A 16,577-nucleotide genomic window follows, 5' to 3' on the forward strand; every position below is an offset into this window, starting at 1 on the left:
GGCACTGAGACATGCCCATGAAATTATGGTTTAATATTTCTGTTTGCACTTCATTGCTAAAGCAAACTGAATAGCAGAGAATGGTTTCGATCCATAAATCACTGGGTTAACTGCCAGGCACACTTCCACTTCATCACTCCACTTTCAGGTACCCCAAAACAATACTTGAATTCACAATACATGGATTAGGAGATCAGTGTCTTAAGCCACTGTGTCTCTCTGTGATCAGCATGACCTATATGGATTGATAGAAGCAGTAATAAAAAAAATAATCACGGAGGGCACAGAGACATGCACATGAAATTCTCCAATTTAAAAAAAAAAATCCCTGTTTACACTTCATTTCTAAAAGTAGAATTGGATAGCTTCGATCCATCAACCTCTGTGTTATGTGCCCAGCTCTTCTCTTCTGTTTGCACTTCATTGCTAAAAGCAAACTGGATAGCAGAGGATGGTTTCGATTCCTAAATCACTTGGTTAACTGCACACTTCCACTTCATCCCTCCACTTTCAGGTACCCTAAAACAATACTTGAACTCACAATAAATGGATTAGGCGGTCAGTGTCTTAAGCCACTGTGTCTCTCTGTGATCAGCATGACCTATATGGATTGATAGAAGCAGTAATAAAAAAAGAATCACGGAGGGCACAGAGACATGCACATGAAATTCTCCAATTTAAAAAAAAAATCCCTGTTTACACTTCATTTCTAAAAGTAGAATTGGATAGCTTCGATCCATCAACCTCTGTGTTATGTGCCCAGCTCTTCTCTTCTGTTTGCACTTCATTGCTAAAAGCAAACTGGATAGCAGAGGATGGTTTCGATTCCTAAACCACTTGGTTAACTGCCCTGCACACTTCCACTTCATCCCTCCACTTTCAGGTACCCCAAAACAATACTTGAACTCACAATAAATGGATTAGGCGGTCAGTGTCTTAAGTCACTGTGGAAATGTGTGATCAGCATTACCTATACGAACTGATAGAAGCAGTTGTAAAGAAATTGCATTTCGCAGGGCACAGAGACATGCCCACGAAATTCTCCTTTTTTATCCCTGTTAAATCTTCATTTCTATAAATTGAATCGGAAAACTTCAATCCATCTAACTCTGTGTTACGTGCTGATCTCTCTTACTCCACAGGAATTTGCATTCATCCACCCCAGATGGGACTCGAACCCACAATCCCTGGCTTAGAAGGCCAGTGCCTTATCCATTAGGCCACTGGGGTACTTGCTGAAAATGAACTGGATAGCAGAGAGTGGTTTCGACCGATCGTACACGTGGTTAAAGTAGACATCACGCTTCCGCTTCGCTTCTGTAATCAGCATGACCTGTACAAACTGACAGAAGCAGTCAAAAAATAATCACGGAGGGCACTGAGACATGCCCATGAAATTATGGTTTAATATTTCTGTTTGCACTTCATTGCTAAAGCAAACTGAATAGCAGAGGATGGTTTCGATCCATAAATCACTGGGTTAACTGCCAGGCACACTTCCACTTCATCACTCCACTTTCAGGTACCCCAAAACAATACTTGAATTCACAATACATGGATTAGGAGATCAGTGTCTTAAGCCACTGTGTCTCTCTGTGATCAGCATGACCTATATGGATTGATAGAAGCAGTAATAAAAAAATAATCACGGAGGGCACAGAGACATGCACATGAAATTCTCCAATTAAAAAAAAAAAATCCCTGTTTACACTTCATTTCTAAAAGTAGAATTGGATAGCTTCGATCCATCAACCTCTGTGTTATGTGCCCAGCTCTTCTCTTCTGTTTGCACTTCATTGCTAAAAGCAAACTGGATAGCAGAGGATGGTTTCGATTCCTAAACCACTTGGTTAACTGCCCTGCACACTTCCACTTCATCCCTCCACTTTCAGGTACCCCAAAACAATACTTGAACTCACAATAAATGGATTAGGCGGTCAGTGTCTTAAGTCACTGTGGAAATGTGTGATCAGCATTACCTATACGAACTGATAGAAGCAGTTGTAAAGAACTTGCATTTCGCAGGGCACAGAGACATGCCCACGAAATTCTCCTTTTTTATCCCTGTTAAATCTTCATTTCTATAAATTGAATCGGAAAGCTTCAATCCATCTAACTCTGTGTTACGTGCTGATCTCTCTTACTCCACAGGAATTTGCATTCATCCACCCCAGATGGGACTCGAACCCACAATCCCTGGCTTAGAAGGCCAGTGCCTTATCCATTAGGCCACTGGGGTACTTGCTGAAAATGAACTGGATAGCAGAGAGTGGTTTCGACCGATCGTACACGTGGTTAAAGTAGACATCACGCTTCCGCTTCGCTTCTGTAATCAGCATGACCTGTACAAACTGACAGAAGCAGTCAAAAAATAATCACGGAGGGCACTGAGACATGCCCATGAAATTATGGTTTAATATTTCTGTTTGCACTTCATTGCTAAAGCAAACTGAATAGCAGAGGATGGTTTCGATCCATAAATCACTGGGTTAACTGCCAGGCACACTTCCACTTCATCACTCCACTTTCAGGTACCCCAAAACAATACTTGAATTCACAATACATGGATTAGGAGATCAGTGTCTTAAGCCACTGTGTCTCTCTGTGATCAGCATGACCTATATGGATTGATAGAAGCAGTAATAAAAAAAGAATCACGGAGGGCACAGAGACATGCACATGAAATTCTCCAATTTAAAAAAAAAATCCCTGTTTACACTTCATTTCTAAAAGTAGAATTGGATAGCTTCGATCCATCAACCTCTGTGTTATGTGCCCAGCTCTTCTCTTCTGTTTGCACTTCATTGCTAAAAGCAAACTGGATAGCAGAGGATGGTTTCGATTCCTAAATCACTTGGTTAACTGCACACTTCCACTTCATCCCTCCACTTTCAGGTACCCTAAAACAATACTTGAACTCACAATAAATGGATTAGGCGGTCAGTGTCTTAAGTCACTGTGGAAATGTGTGATCAGCATTACCTATACGAACTGATAGAAGCAGTTGTAAAGAAATTGCATTTCGCAGGGCACAGAGACATGCCCACGAAATTCTCCTTTTTTATCCCTGTTAAATCTTCATTTCTATAAATTGAATCGGAAAACTTCAATCCATCTAACTCTGTGTTACGTGCTGATCTCTCTTACTCCACAGGAATTTGCATTCATCCACCCCAGATGGGACTCGAACCCACAATCCCTGGCTTAGAAGGCCAGTGCCTTATCCATTAGGCCACTGGGGTACTTGCTGAAAATGAACTGGATAGCAGAGAGTGGTTTCGACCGATCGTACACGTGGTTAAAGTAGACATCACGCTTCCGCTTCGCTTCTGTAATCAGCATGACCTGTACAAACTGACAGAAGCAGTCAAAAAATAATCACGGAGGGCACTGAGACATGCCCATGAAATTATGGTTTAATATTTCTGTTTGCACTTCATTGCTAAAGCAAACTGAATAGCAGAGGATGGTTTCGATCCATAAATCACTGGGTTAACTGCCAGGCACACTTCCACTTCATCACTCCACTTTCAGGTACCCCAAAACAATACTTGAATTCACAATACATGGATTAGGAGATCAGTGTCTTAAGCCACTGTGTCTCTCTGTGATCAGCATGACCTATATGGATTGATAGAAGCAGTAATAAAAAAATAATCACGGAGGGCACAGAGACATGCACATGAAATTCTCCAATTAAAAAAAAAAAATCCCTGTTTACACTTCATTTCTAAAAGTAGAATTGGATAGCTTCGATCCATCAACCTCTGTGTTATGTGCCCAGCTCTTCTCTTCTGTTTGCACTTCATTGCTAAAAGCAAACTGGATAGCAGAGGATGGTTTCGATTCCTAAATCACTTGGTTAACTGCACACTTCCACTTCATCCCTCCACTTTCAGGTACCCTAAAACAATACTTGAACTCACAATAAATGGATTAGGCGGTCAGTGTCTTAAGTCACTGTGGAAATGTGTGATCAGCATGACCTATACGAACTGATAGAAGCAGTTGTAAAAAAAATTGCATTTCGCAGGGCACAGAGACATGCCCACGAAATTCTCCTTTTTTATCCCTGTTAAATCTTCATTTCTATAAATTGAATCAGAAAGCTTCAACCAATCAAACTCTGTGTTACATGCTGATCTCTCTTCCTCCAAAGGAATTTGCATTCATCCACCCCAGATGGGACTCGAACCCACAATCCCTGGCTTAGAAGGCCAGTGCCTTATCCATTAGGCCACTGGGGTACTTGCTGAAAATGAACTGGATAGCAGAGAGTGGTTTCGACCGATCGTACACGTGGTTAAAGTAGACATCGCGCTTCCGCTTCGCTTCTGTAATCAGCATGACCTGTACAAACTGACAGAAGCAGTCAAAAAATAATCACGGAGGGCACTGAGACATGCCCATGAAATTTTGGTTTAATATTTCTGTTTGCACTTCATTGCTAAAGCAAACTGAATAGCAGAGGATGGTTTCGATCCATAAATCACTGGGTTAACTGCCAGGCACACTTCCACTTCATCACTCCACTTTCAGGTACCCCAAAACAATACTTGAATTCACAATACATGGATTAGGAGATCAGTGTCTTAAGCCACTGTGTCTCTCTGTGATCAGCATGACCTATATGGATTGATAGAAGCAGTAATAAAAAAAGAATCACGGAGGGCACAGAGACATGCACATGAAATTCTCCAATTTAAAAAAAAAATCCCTGTTTACACTTCATTTCTAAAAGTAGAATTGGATAGCTTCGATCCATCAACCTCTGTGTTATGTGCCCAGCTCTTCTCTTCTGTTTGCACTTCATTGCTAAAAGCAAACTGGATAGCAGAGGATGGTTTCGATTCCTAAATCACTTGGTTAACTGCACACTTCCACTTCATCCCTCCACTTTCAGGTACCCTAAAACAATACTTGAACTCACAATAAATGGATTAGGCGGTCAGTGTCTTAAGTCACTGTGGAAATGTGTGATCAGCATGACCTATACGAACTGATAGAAGCAGTTGTAAAAAAATTGCATTTCGCAGGGCACAGAGACATGCCCACGAAATTCTCCTTTTTTATCCCTGTTAAATCTTCATTTCTAAAAATGTAATCAGAAAGCTTCAATCCATCAAACTCTGTGGTACGTGCTGATCTCTCTTCCTCCACAGGAATTTGCATTCATCCACCCCAGATGGGACTCGAACCCACAATCCCTGGCTTAGAAGGCCAGTGCCTTATCCATTAGGCCACTGGGGTATTTGCTGAAAATGAACTGGATAGTAGAGAGTGGTTTCGACCGATCGTACACGTGGTTAAAGTAGACATCACGCTTCCGCTTCGCTTCTGTAATCAGCATGACCTGTACAAACTAACAGAAGCAGTCAAAAAATAATCACAGAGACATGCCCACGAAATTCTCCTTTTTTATCCCTGTTAAATCTTCATTTCTAAAAATTTAATCAGAAAGCTTCAATCCATCAAACTCTGTGTTACGTGCTGATCTCTCTTCCTCCACAGGAATTTGCATTCATCCACCCCAGATGGGACTCAAACCCACAATCCCTGGCTTAGAAGGCCAGTGCCTTATCCATTAGGCCACTGGGGTACTTGCTGAAAATGAACTGGATAGCAGAGAGTGGTTTCGACCGATCGTACACGTGGTTAAAGTAGACATCGCGCTTCCGCTTCGCTTCTGTAATCAGCATGACCTGTACAAACTGACAGAAGCAGTCAAAAAATAATCACGGAGGGCACTGAGACATGCCCATGAAATTATGGTTTAATATGTCTGTTTGCACTTCATTGCTAAAGCAAACTGAATAGCAGAGGATGGTTTCGATCCATACATCACTGGGTTAACTGCCAGGCACACTTCTACTTCATCACTCCACTTTCAGGTACCCCAAAACAATACTTGAATTCACAATACATGGATTAGGAGATCAGTGTCTTAAGCCACTGTGTCTCTCTGTGATCAGCATGACCTATATGGATTGATAGAAGCAGTAATAAAAAAAGAATCACGGAGGGCACAGAGACATGCACATGAAATTCTCCAATTTAAAAAAAAAATCCCTGTTTACACTTCATTTCTAAAATTAGAATTGGATAGCTTCGATCCATCAACCTCTGTGTTATGTGCCCAGCTCTTCTCTTCTGTTTGCACTTCATTGCTAAAAGCAAACTGGATAGCAGAGGATGGTTTCGATTCCTAAACCACTTGGTTAACTGCCCTGCACACTTCCACTTCATCCCTCCACTTTCAGGTACCCCAAAACAATACTTGAACTCACAATAAATGGATTAGGCGGTCAGTGTCTTAAGTCACTGTGGAAATGTGTGATCAGCATGACCTATACGAACTGATAGAAGCAGTTGTAAAAAAAATGCATTTCTCAGGGCAACATGCCCATGAAATTCTCCTTTTTTATCCCAGTTAAATCTTCATTTCTATAAATTGAATCGGAAAGCTTCAATCCATCTAACTCTGTGTTACGTGCTGATCTCTCTTCCTCCACAGGAATTTGCATTCATCCACCCAAGATGGGACTCGAACCCACAATCCCTGGCTTAGAAGGCCAGTGCCTTATCCATTAGGCCACTGGGGTACTTGCTGAAAATGAACTGGATAGCAGAGAGTGGTTTCGACCGATCGTACACGTGGTTAAAGTAGACATCACGCTTCCGCTTCGCTTCTGTAATCAGCATGACCTGTACAAACTGACAGAAGCAGTCAAAAAATAATCACAGAGACATGCCCACGAAATTCTCCTTTTTTATCCCTGTTAAATCTTCATTTCTAAAAATGTAATCAGAAAGTTTCAATCCATCAAACTCTGTGTTACGTGCTGATATCTCTTCCTCCACAGGAATTTGCATTCATCCACCCCAGATGGGACTCAAACCCACAATCCCTGGCTTAGAAGGCCAGTGCCTTATCCATTAGGCCACTGTGGTACTTGCTGAAAATGAACTGGATAGCAGAGAGTGGTTTCGACCGATCGTACACGTGGTTAAAGTAGACATCGCGCTTCCGCTTCGCTTCTGTAATCAGCATGACCTGTACAAACTGACAGAAGCAGTCAAAAAATAATCACGGAGGGCACTGAGACATGCCCATGAAATTATGGTTTAATATGTCTGTTTGCACTTCATTGCTAAAGCAAACTGAATAGCAGAGGATGGTTTCGATCCATAAATCACTGGGTTAACTGCCAGGCACACTTCTACTTCATCACTCCACTTTCAGGTACCCCAAAACAATACTTGAATTCACAATACATGGATTAGGAGATCAGTGTCTTAAGCCACTGTGTCTCTCTGTGATCAGCATGACCTATATGGATTGATAGAAGCAGTAATAAAAAAAGAATCACGGAGGGCACAGAGACATGCACATGAAATTCTCCAATTTAAAAAAAAAATCCCTGTTTACACTTCATTTCTAAAAGTAGAATTGGATAGCTTCGATCCATCAACCTCTGTGTTATGTGCCCAGCTCTTCTCTTCTGTTTGCACTTCATTGCTAAAAGCAAACTGGATAGCAGAGGATGGTTTCGATTCCTAAATCACTTGGTTAACTGCCCTGCACACTTCCACTTCATCCCTCCACTTTCAGGTACCCCAAAACAATACTTGAACTCACAATAAATGGATTAGGAGATCAGTGTCTTAAGCCACTGTGTCTCTCTGTGATCAGCATGACCTATATGGATTGATAGAAGCAGTAATAAAAAAAGAATCACGGAGGGCACAGAGACATGCACATGAAATTCTCCAATTTAAAAAAAAAATCCCTGTTTACACTTCATTTCTAAAAGTAGAATTGGATAGCTTCGATCCATCAACCTCTGTGTTATGTGCCCAGCTCTTCTCTTCTGTTTGCACTTCATTGCTAAAAGCAAACTGGATAGCAGAGGATGGTTTCGATTCCTAAATCACTTGGTTAACTGCACACTTCCACTTCATCCCTCCACTTTCAGGTACCCTAAAACAATACTTGAACTCACAATAAATGGATTAGGCGGTCAGTGTCTTAAGTCACTGTGGAAATGTGTGATCAGCATGACCTATACGAACTGATAGAAGCAGTTGTAAAAAAATTGCATTTCGCAGGGCACAGAGACATGCCCACGAAATTCTCCTTTTTTATCCCTGTTAAATCTTCATTTCTAAAAATGTAATCAGAAAGCTTCAATCCATCAAACTCTGTGGTACGTGCTGATCTCTCTTCCTCCACAGGAATTTGCATTCATCCACCCCAGATGGGACTCGAACCCACAATCCCTGGCTTAGAAGGCCAGTGCCTTATCCATTAGGCCACTGGGGTATTTGCTGAAAATGAACTGGATAGTAGAGAGTGGTTTCGACCGATCGTACACGTGGTTAAAGTAGACATCACGCTTCCGCTTCGCTTCTGTAATCAGCATGACCTGTACAAACTAACAGAAGCAGTCAAAAAATAATCACAGAGACATGCCCACGAAATTCTCCTTTTTTATCCCTGTTAAATCTTCATTTCTAAAAATTTAATCAGAAAGCTTCAATCCATCAAACTCTGTGTTACGTGCTGATCTCTCTTCCTCCACAGGAATTTGCATTCATCCACCCCAGATGGGACTCAAACCCACAATCCCTGGCTTAGAAGGCCAGTGCCTTATCCATTAGGCCACTGGGGTACTTGCTGAAAATGAACTGGATAGCAGAGAGTGGTTTCGACCGATCGTACACGTGGTTAAAGTAGACATCGCGCTTCCGCTTCGCTTCTGTAATCAGCATGACCTGTACAAACTGACAGAAGCAGTCAAAAAATAATCACGGAGGGCACTGAGACATGCCCATGAAATTATGGTTTAATATGTCTGTTTGCACTTCATTGCTAAAGCAAACTGAATAGCAGAGGATGGTTTCGATCCATACATCACTGGGTTAACTGCCAGGCACACTTCTACTTCATCACTCCACTTTCAGGTACCCCAAAACAATACTTGAATTCACAATACATGGATTAGGAGATCAGTGTCTTAAGCCACTGTGTCTCTCTGTGATCAGCATGACCTATATGGATTGATAGAAGCAGTAATAAAAAAAGAATCACGGAGGGCACAGAGACATGCACATGAAATTCTCCAATTTAAAAAAAAAATCCCTGTTTACACTTCATTTCTAAAATTAGAATTGGATAGCTTCGATCCATCAACCTCTGTGTTATGTGCCCAGCTCTTCTCTTCTGTTTGCACTTCATTGCTAAAAGCAAACTGGATAGCAGAGGATGGTTTCGATTCCTAAACCACTTGGTTAACTGCCCTGCACACTTCCACTTCATCCCTCCACTTTCAGGTACCCCAAAACAATACTTGAACTCACAATAAATGGATTAGGCGGTCAGTGTCTTAAGTCACTGTGGAAATGTGTGATCAGCATGACCTATACGAACTGATAGAAGCAGTTGTAAAAAAAATGCATTTCTCAGGGCAACATGCCCATGAAATTCTCCTTTTTTATCCCAGTTAAATCTTCATTTCTATAAATTGAATCGGAAAGCTTCAATCCATCTAACTCTGTGTTACGTGCTGATCTCTCTTCCTCCACAGGAATTTGCATTCATCCACCCAAGATGGGACTCGAACCCACAATCCCTGGCTTAGAAGGCCAGTGCCTTATCCATTAGGCCACTGGGGTACTTGCTGAAAATGAACTGGATAGCAGAGAGTGGTTTCGACCGATCGTACACGTGGTTAAAGTAGACATCACGCTTCCGCTTCGCTTCTGTAATCAGCATGACCTGTACAAACTGACAGAAGCAGTCAAAAAATAATCACAGAGACATGCCCACGAAATTCTCCTTTTTTATCCCTGTTAAATCTTCATTTCTAAAAATGTAATCAGAAAGTTTCAATCCATCAAACTCTGTGTTACGTGCTGATATCTCTTCCTCCACAGGAATTTGCATTCATCCACCCCAGATGGGACTCAAACCCACAATCCCTGGCTTAGAAGGCCAGTGCCTTATCCATTAGGCCACTGTGGTACTTGCTGAAAATGAACTGGATAGCAGAGAGTGGTTTCGACCGATCGTACACGTGGTTAAAGTAGACATCGCGCTTCCGCTTCGCTTCTGTAATCAGCATGACCTGTACAAACTGACAGAAGCAGTCAAAAAATAATCACGGAGGGCACTGAGACATGCCCATGAAATTATGGTTTAATATGTCTGTTTGCACTTCATTGCTAAAGCAAACTGAATAGCAGAGGATGGTTTCGATCCATAAATCACTGGGTTAACTGCCAGGCACACTTCTACTTCATCACTCCACTTTCAGGTACCCCAAAACAATACTTGAATTCACAATACATGGATTAGGAGATCAGTGTCTTAAGCCACTGTGTCTCTCTGTGATCAGCATGACCTATATGGATTGATAGAAGCAGTAATAAAAAAAGAATCACGGAGGGCACAGAGACATGCACATGAAATTCTCCAATTTAAAAAAAAAATCCCTGTTTACACTTCATTTCTAAAAGTAGAATTGGATAGCTTCGATCCATCAACCTCTGTGTTATGTGCCCAGCTCTTCTCTTCTGTTTGCACTTCATTGCTAAAAGCAAACTGGATAGCAGAGGATGGTTTCGATTCCTAAATCACTTGGTTAACTGCCCTGCACACTTCCACTTCATCCCTCCACTTTCAGGTACCCCAAAACAATACTTGAACTCACAATAAATGGATTAGGCGGTCAGTGTCTTAAGTCACTGTGGAAATGTGTGATCAGCATGACCTATACGAACTGATAGAAGCAGTTGTAAAAAAATTGCATTTCGCAGGGCACAGAGACATGCCCACAAAATTCTCCTTTTTTATCCCTGTTAAATCTTCATTTCTAAAAATTGAATCGGAAAGCTTCAATCCATCAAACTCCGTGTTACGTGCTGATCTCTCTTCCTCCACAGGAATTTGCATGCATCCACCCCAGATGGGACTCGAACCCACAATCCCTGGCTTAGAAGGCCAGTGCCTTATCCATTAGGCCACTGGGGTACTTGCTGAAAATGAACTGGATAGCAGAGAGTGGTTTCGACCGATCGTACACGTGGTTAAAGTAGACATCACGCTTCCGCTTCGCTTCTGTAATCAGCATGACCTGTACAAACTGACAGAAGCAGTCAAAAAATAATCACAGAGACATGCCCACGAAATTCTCCTTTTTTATCCCTGTTAAATCTTCATTTCTAAAAATTTAATCAGAAAGCTTCAATCCATCAAACTCTGTGTTACGTGCTGATCTCTCTTCCTCCAAAGGAATTTGCATTCATCCACCCCAGATGGGACTCGAACCCACAATCCCTGGCTTAGAAGGCCAGTGCCTTATCCATTAGGCCACTGGGGTACTTGCTGAAAATGAACTGGATAGCAGAGAGTGGTTTCGACCGATCGTACACGTGGTTAAAGTAGACATCGCGCTTCCGCTTCGCTTCTGTAATCAGCATGACCTGTACAAACTGACAGAAGCAGTCAAAAAATAATCACGGAGGGCACTGAGACATGCCCATGAAATTTTGGTTTAATATTTCTGTTTGCACTTCATTGCTAAAGCAAACTTTATGGTTTCGATCCATAAATCACTGGGTTAACTGCCAGGCACACTTCCACTTCATCACTCCACTTTCAGGTACCCCAAAACAATACTTGAATTCACAATACATGGATTAGGAGATCAGTGTCTTAAGCCACTGTGTCTCTCTGTGATCAGCATGACCTATATGGATTGATAGAAGCAGTAATAAAAAAAGAATCACGGAGGGCACAGAGACATGCACATGAAATTCTCCAATTTAAAAAAAAAATCCTGGTTTACACTTCATTTCTAAAAGTAGAATTGGATAGCTTCGATCCATCAACCTCTGTGTTATGTGCCCAGCTCTTCTCTTCTGTTTGCACTTCATTGCTAAAAGCAAACTGGATAGCAGAGGATGGTTTCGATTCCTAAACCACTTGGTTAACTGCCCTGCACACTTCCACTTCATCCCTCCACTTTCAGGTACCCCAAAACAATACTTGAACTCACAATAAATGGATTAGGCGGTCAGTGTCTTAAGTCACTGTGGAAATGTGTGATCAGCATGACCTATACGAACTGATAGAAGCAGTTGTAAAAAAAATTGCATTTCTCAGGGCACAGAGACATGCCCATGAAATTCTCCTTTTTTATCCCTGTTAAATCTTAATTTCTATAAATTGAATCGGAAAGCTTCAATCCATCTAACTCTGTGTTACGTGCTGATCTCTCTTCCGCCACAGGAATTTGCATTCATCCACCCAAGATGGGACTCGAACCCACAATCCCTGGCTTAGAAGGCCAGTGCCTTATCCATTAGGCCACTGGGGTACTTGCTGAAAAAGAACTGGATAGCAGAGAGTGGTTTCGACCGATCGTACACGTGGTTAAAGTAGACATCACGCTTCCGCTTCGCTTCTGTAATCAGCATGACCTGTACAAACTGACAGAAGCAGTCAAAAAATAATCACAGAGACATGCCCACGAAATTCTCCTTTTTTATCCCTGTTAAATCTTCATTTCTATAAATTTAATCAGAAAGCTTCAATCAATCAAACTCTGTGTTACGTGCTCATCTCTCTTCCTCCACAGGAATTTGCATTCATCCACCCCAGATGGGACTCGAACCCACAATCCCTGGCTTAGAAGGCCTTATCCATTAGGCCACTGGGGTACTTGCTGAAAATGAACTGGATAGCAGAGAGTGGTTTCGACCGATCGTACACGTGGTTAAAGTAGACATCACGCTTCCGCTTCGCTTCTGTAATCAGCATGACCTGTACAAACTGACAGAAGCAGTCAAAAAATAATCACAGAGACATGCCCACGAAATTCTCCTTTTTTATCCCTGTTAAATCTTCATTTCTAAAAATGTAATCAGAAAGTTTCAATCCATCAAACTCTGTGTTACGTGCTGATATCTCTTCCTCCACAGGAATTTGCATTCATCCACCCCAGATGGGACTCAAACCCACAATCCCTGGCTTAGAAGGCCAGTGCCTTATCCATTAGGCCACTGTGGTACTTGCTGAAAATGAACTGGATAGCAGAGAGTGGTTTCGACCGATCGTACACGTGGTTAAAGTAGACATCGCGCTTCCGCTTCGCTTCTGTAATCAGCATGACCTGTACAAACTGACAGAAGCAGTCAAAAAATAATCACGGAGGGCACTGAGACATGCCCATGAAATTATGGTTTAATATGTCTGTTTGCACTTCATTGCTAAAGCAAACTGAATAGCAGAGGATGGTTTCGATCCATAAATCACTGGGTTAACTGCCAGGCACACTTCTACTTCATCACTCCACTTTCAGGTACCCCAAAACAATACTTGAATTCACAATACATGGATTAGGAGATCAGTGTCTTAAGCCACTGTGTCTCTCTGTGATCAGCATGACCTATATGGATTGATAGAAGCAGTAATAAAAAAAGAATCACGGAGGGCACAGAGACATGCACATGAAATTCTCCAATTTAAAAAAAAAATCCCTGTTTACACTTCATTTCTAAAAGTAGAATTGGATAGCTTCGATCCATCAACCTCTGTGTTATGTGCCCAGCTCTTCTCTTCTGTTTGCACTTCATTGCTAAAAGCAAACTGGATAGCAGAGGATGGTTTCGATTCCTAAATCACTTGGTTAACTGCCCTGCACACTTCCACTTCATCCCTCCACTTTCAGGTACCCCAAAACAATACTTGAACTCACAATAAATGGATTAGGCGGTCAGTGTCTTAAGTCACTGTGGAAATGTGTGATCAGCATGACCTATACGAACTGATAGAAGCAGTTGTAAAAAAAATGCATTTCTCAGGGCAACATGCCCATGAAATTCTCCTTTTTTATCCCAGTTAAATCTTCATTTCTATAAATTGAATCGGAAAGCTTCAATCCATCTAACTCTGTGTTACGTGCTGATCTCTCTTCCTCCACAGGAATTTGCATTCATCCACCCAAGATGGGACTCAAACCCACAATCCCTGGCTTAGAAGGCCAGTGCCTTATCCATTAGGCCACTGGGGTACTTGCTGAAAATGAACTGGATAGCAGAGAGTGGTTTCGACCGATCGTACACGTGGTTAAAGTAGACATCACGCTTCCGCTTCGCTTCTGTAATCAGCATGACCTGTACAAACTGACAGAAGCAGTCAAAAAATAATCACAGAGACATGCCCACGAAATTCTCCTTTTTTATCCCTGTTAAATCTTCATTTCTAAAAATGTAATCAGAAAGTTTCAATCCATCAAACTCTGTGTTACGTGCTGATATCTCTTCCTCCACAGGAATTTGCATTCATCCACCCCAGATGGGACTCAAACCCACAATCCCTGGCTTAGAAGGCCAGTGCCTTATCCATTAGGCCACTGTGGTACTTGCTGAAAATGAACTGGATAGCAGAGAGTGGTTTCGACCGATCGTACACGTGGTTAAAGTAGACATCGCGCTTCCGCTTCGCTTCTGTAATCAGCATGACCTGTACAAACTGACAGAAGCAGTCAAAAAATAATCACGGAGGGCACTGAGACATGCCCATGAAATTATGGTTTAATATGTCTGTTTGCACTTCATTGCTAAAGCAAACTGAATAGCAGAGGATGGTTTCGATCCATAAATCACTGGGTTAACTGCCAGGCACACTTCTACTTCATCACTCCACTTTCAGGTACCCCAAAACAATACTTGAATTCACAATACATGGATTAGGAGATCAGTGTCTTAAGCCACTGTGTCTCTCTGTGATCAGCATGACCTATATGGATTGATAGAAGCAGTAATAAAAAAAGAATCACGGAGGGCACAGAGACATGCACATGAAATTCTCCAATTTAAAAAAAAAATCCCTGTTTACACTTCATTTCTAAAAGTAGAATTGGATAGCTTCGATCCATCAACCTCTGTGTTATGTGCCCAGCTCTTCTCTTCTGTTTGCACTTCATTGCTAAAAGCAAACTGGATAGCAGAGGATGGTTTCGATTCCTAAATCACTTGGTTAACTGCCCTGCACACTTCCACTTCATCCCTCCACTTTCAGGTACCCCAAAACAATACTTGAACTCACAATAAATGGATTAGGCGGTCAGTGTCTTAAGTCACTGTGGAAATGTGTGATCAGCATGACCTATACGAACTGATAGAAGCAGTTGTAAAAAAATTGCATTTCGCAGGGCACAGAGACATGCCCACAAAATTCTCCTTTTTTATCCCTGTTAAATCTTCATTTCTAAAAATTGAATCGGAAAGCTTCAATCCATCAAACTCTGTGTTACGTGCTGATCTCTCTTCCTCCACAGGAATTTGCATGCATCCACCCCAGATGGGACTCGAACCCACAATCCCTGGCTTAGAAGGCCAGTGCCTTATCCATTAGGCCACTGGGGTACTTGCTGAAAAAGAACTGGATAGCAGAGAGTGGTTTCGACCGATCGTACACGTGGTTAAAGTAGACATCACGCTTCCGCTTCGCTTCTGTAATCAGCATGACCTGTACAAACTGACAGAAGCAGTCAAAAAATAATCACAGAGACATGCCCACGAAATTCTCCTTTTTTATCCCTGTTAAATCTTCATTTCTAAAAATTTAATCAGAAAGCTTCAATCCATCAAACTCTGTGTTACGTGCTGATCTCTCTTCCTCCAAAGGAATTTGCATTCATCCACCCCAGATGGGACTCGAACCCACAATCCCTGGCTTAGAAGGCCAGTGCCTTATCCATTAGGCCACTGGGGTACTTGCTGAAAATGAACTGGATAGCAGAGAGTGGTTTCGACCGATCGTACACGTGGTTAAAGTAGACATCGCGCTTCCGCTTCGCTTCTGTAATCAGCATGACCTGTACAAACTGACAGAAGCAGTCAAAAAATAATCACGGAGGGCACTGAGACATGCCCATGAAATTTTGGTTTAATATTTCTGTTTGCACTTCATTGCTAAAGCAAACTGAATAGCAGAGGATGGTTTCAATCCATAAATCACTGGGTTAACTGCCAGGCACACTTCCACTTCATCACTCCACTTTCAGGTACCCCAAAACAATACTTGAATTCACAATACATGGATTAGGAGATCAGTGTCTTAAGCCACTGTGTCTCTCTGTGATCAGCATGACCTATATGGATTGATAGAAGCAGTAATAAAAAAAGAATCACGGAGGGCACAGAGACATGCACATGAAATTCTCCAATTTAAAAAAAAAATCCCTGTTTACACTTCATTTCTAAAAGTAGAATTGGATATCTTCAATCCATCAACCTCTGTGTTATGTGCCCAGCTCTTCTCTTCTGTTTGCACTTCATTGCTAAAAGCAAACTGGATAGCAGAGGATGGTTTCGATTCCTAAACCACTTGGTTAACTGCCCTGCACACTTCCACTTCATCCCTCCACTTTCAGGTACCCCAAAACAATACTTGAACTCACAATAAATGGATTAGGCGGTCAGTGTCTTAAGTCACTGTGGAAATGTGTGATCAGCATGACCTATACGAACTGATAGAAGCAGTTGTAAAAAAAATTGCATTTCTCAGG

General features: G+C 41.8%; 15 non-coding genes across 15 annotated transcripts; all 15 read right to left on the bottom strand.

Annotated features, from left to right (window-relative positions):
* Positions 1 to 1,157: 1,157 nt before the first annotated feature.
* On the bottom strand, positions 1,158 to 1,230 carry trnar-ucu (transfer RNA arginine (anticodon UCU)). The gene has a single exon. It is a non-coding gene; the product is annotated as a tRNA-Arg (tRNA).
* Positions 1,231 to 2,166: 936 nt separating this feature from the next.
* Positions 2,167 to 2,239, bottom strand: trnar-ucu (transfer RNA arginine (anticodon UCU)). Its single transcript has one exon. It is a non-coding gene; the product is annotated as a tRNA-Arg (tRNA).
* Positions 2,240 to 3,169: 930 nt separating this feature from the next.
* Positions 3,170 to 3,242, bottom strand: trnar-ucu (transfer RNA arginine (anticodon UCU)). The gene has a single exon. It is a non-coding gene; the product is annotated as a tRNA-Arg (tRNA).
* A 932-nt stretch (positions 3,243 to 4,174) lies between these two features.
* On the bottom strand, positions 4,175 to 4,247 carry trnar-ucu (transfer RNA arginine (anticodon UCU)). The gene has a single exon. It is a non-coding gene; the product is annotated as a tRNA-Arg (tRNA).
* A 930-nt stretch (positions 4,248 to 5,177) lies between these two features.
* On the bottom strand, positions 5,178 to 5,250 carry trnar-ucu (transfer RNA arginine (anticodon UCU)). The gene has a single exon. It is a non-coding gene; the product is annotated as a tRNA-Arg (tRNA).
* A 276-nt stretch (positions 5,251 to 5,526) lies between these two features.
* On the bottom strand, positions 5,527 to 5,599 carry trnar-ucu (transfer RNA arginine (anticodon UCU)). The gene has a single exon. It is a non-coding gene; the product is annotated as a tRNA-Arg (tRNA).
* Positions 5,600 to 6,529: 930 nt separating this feature from the next.
* Positions 6,530 to 6,602, bottom strand: trnar-ucu (transfer RNA arginine (anticodon UCU)). The gene has a single exon. It is a non-coding gene; the product is annotated as a tRNA-Arg (tRNA).
* Positions 6,603 to 8,250: 1,648 nt separating this feature from the next.
* trnar-ucu (transfer RNA arginine (anticodon UCU)) lies at positions 8,251 to 8,323 on the bottom strand. Its single transcript has one exon. It is a non-coding gene; the product is annotated as a tRNA-Arg (tRNA).
* Positions 8,324 to 8,599: 276 nt separating this feature from the next.
* On the bottom strand, positions 8,600 to 8,672 carry trnar-ucu (transfer RNA arginine (anticodon UCU)). The gene has a single exon. It is a non-coding gene; the product is annotated as a tRNA-Arg (tRNA).
* A 930-nt stretch (positions 8,673 to 9,602) lies between these two features.
* Positions 9,603 to 9,675, bottom strand: trnar-ucu (transfer RNA arginine (anticodon UCU)). The gene has a single exon. It is a non-coding gene; the product is annotated as a tRNA-Arg (tRNA).
* Positions 9,676 to 10,959: 1,284 nt separating this feature from the next.
* trnar-ucu (transfer RNA arginine (anticodon UCU)) lies at positions 10,960 to 11,032 on the bottom strand. Its single transcript has one exon. It is a non-coding gene; the product is annotated as a tRNA-Arg (tRNA).
* Positions 11,033 to 11,308: 276 nt separating this feature from the next.
* On the bottom strand, positions 11,309 to 11,381 carry trnar-ucu (transfer RNA arginine (anticodon UCU)). The gene has a single exon. It is a non-coding gene; the product is annotated as a tRNA-Arg (tRNA).
* Positions 11,382 to 12,307: 926 nt separating this feature from the next.
* On the bottom strand, positions 12,308 to 12,380 carry trnar-ucu (transfer RNA arginine (anticodon UCU)). The gene has a single exon. It is a non-coding gene; the product is annotated as a tRNA-Arg (tRNA).
* Positions 12,381 to 15,359: 2,979 nt separating this feature from the next.
* On the bottom strand, positions 15,360 to 15,432 carry trnar-ucu (transfer RNA arginine (anticodon UCU)). The gene has a single exon. It is a non-coding gene; the product is annotated as a tRNA-Arg (tRNA).
* A 276-nt stretch (positions 15,433 to 15,708) lies between these two features.
* On the bottom strand, positions 15,709 to 15,781 carry trnar-ucu (transfer RNA arginine (anticodon UCU)). Its single transcript has one exon. It is a non-coding gene; the product is annotated as a tRNA-Arg (tRNA).
* Positions 15,782 to 16,577: the final 796 nt, after the last annotated feature.

The sequence above is a fragment of the Oncorhynchus mykiss genome, chromosome 21 (genome assembly GCF_057628025.1).
Source record: "Oncorhynchus mykiss isolate SJ-2025 chromosome 21, ASM5762802v1, whole genome shotgun sequence".
In the NCBI taxonomy this organism is placed as follows: domain Eukaryota; kingdom Metazoa; phylum Chordata; class Actinopteri; order Salmoniformes; family Salmonidae; genus Oncorhynchus; species Oncorhynchus mykiss.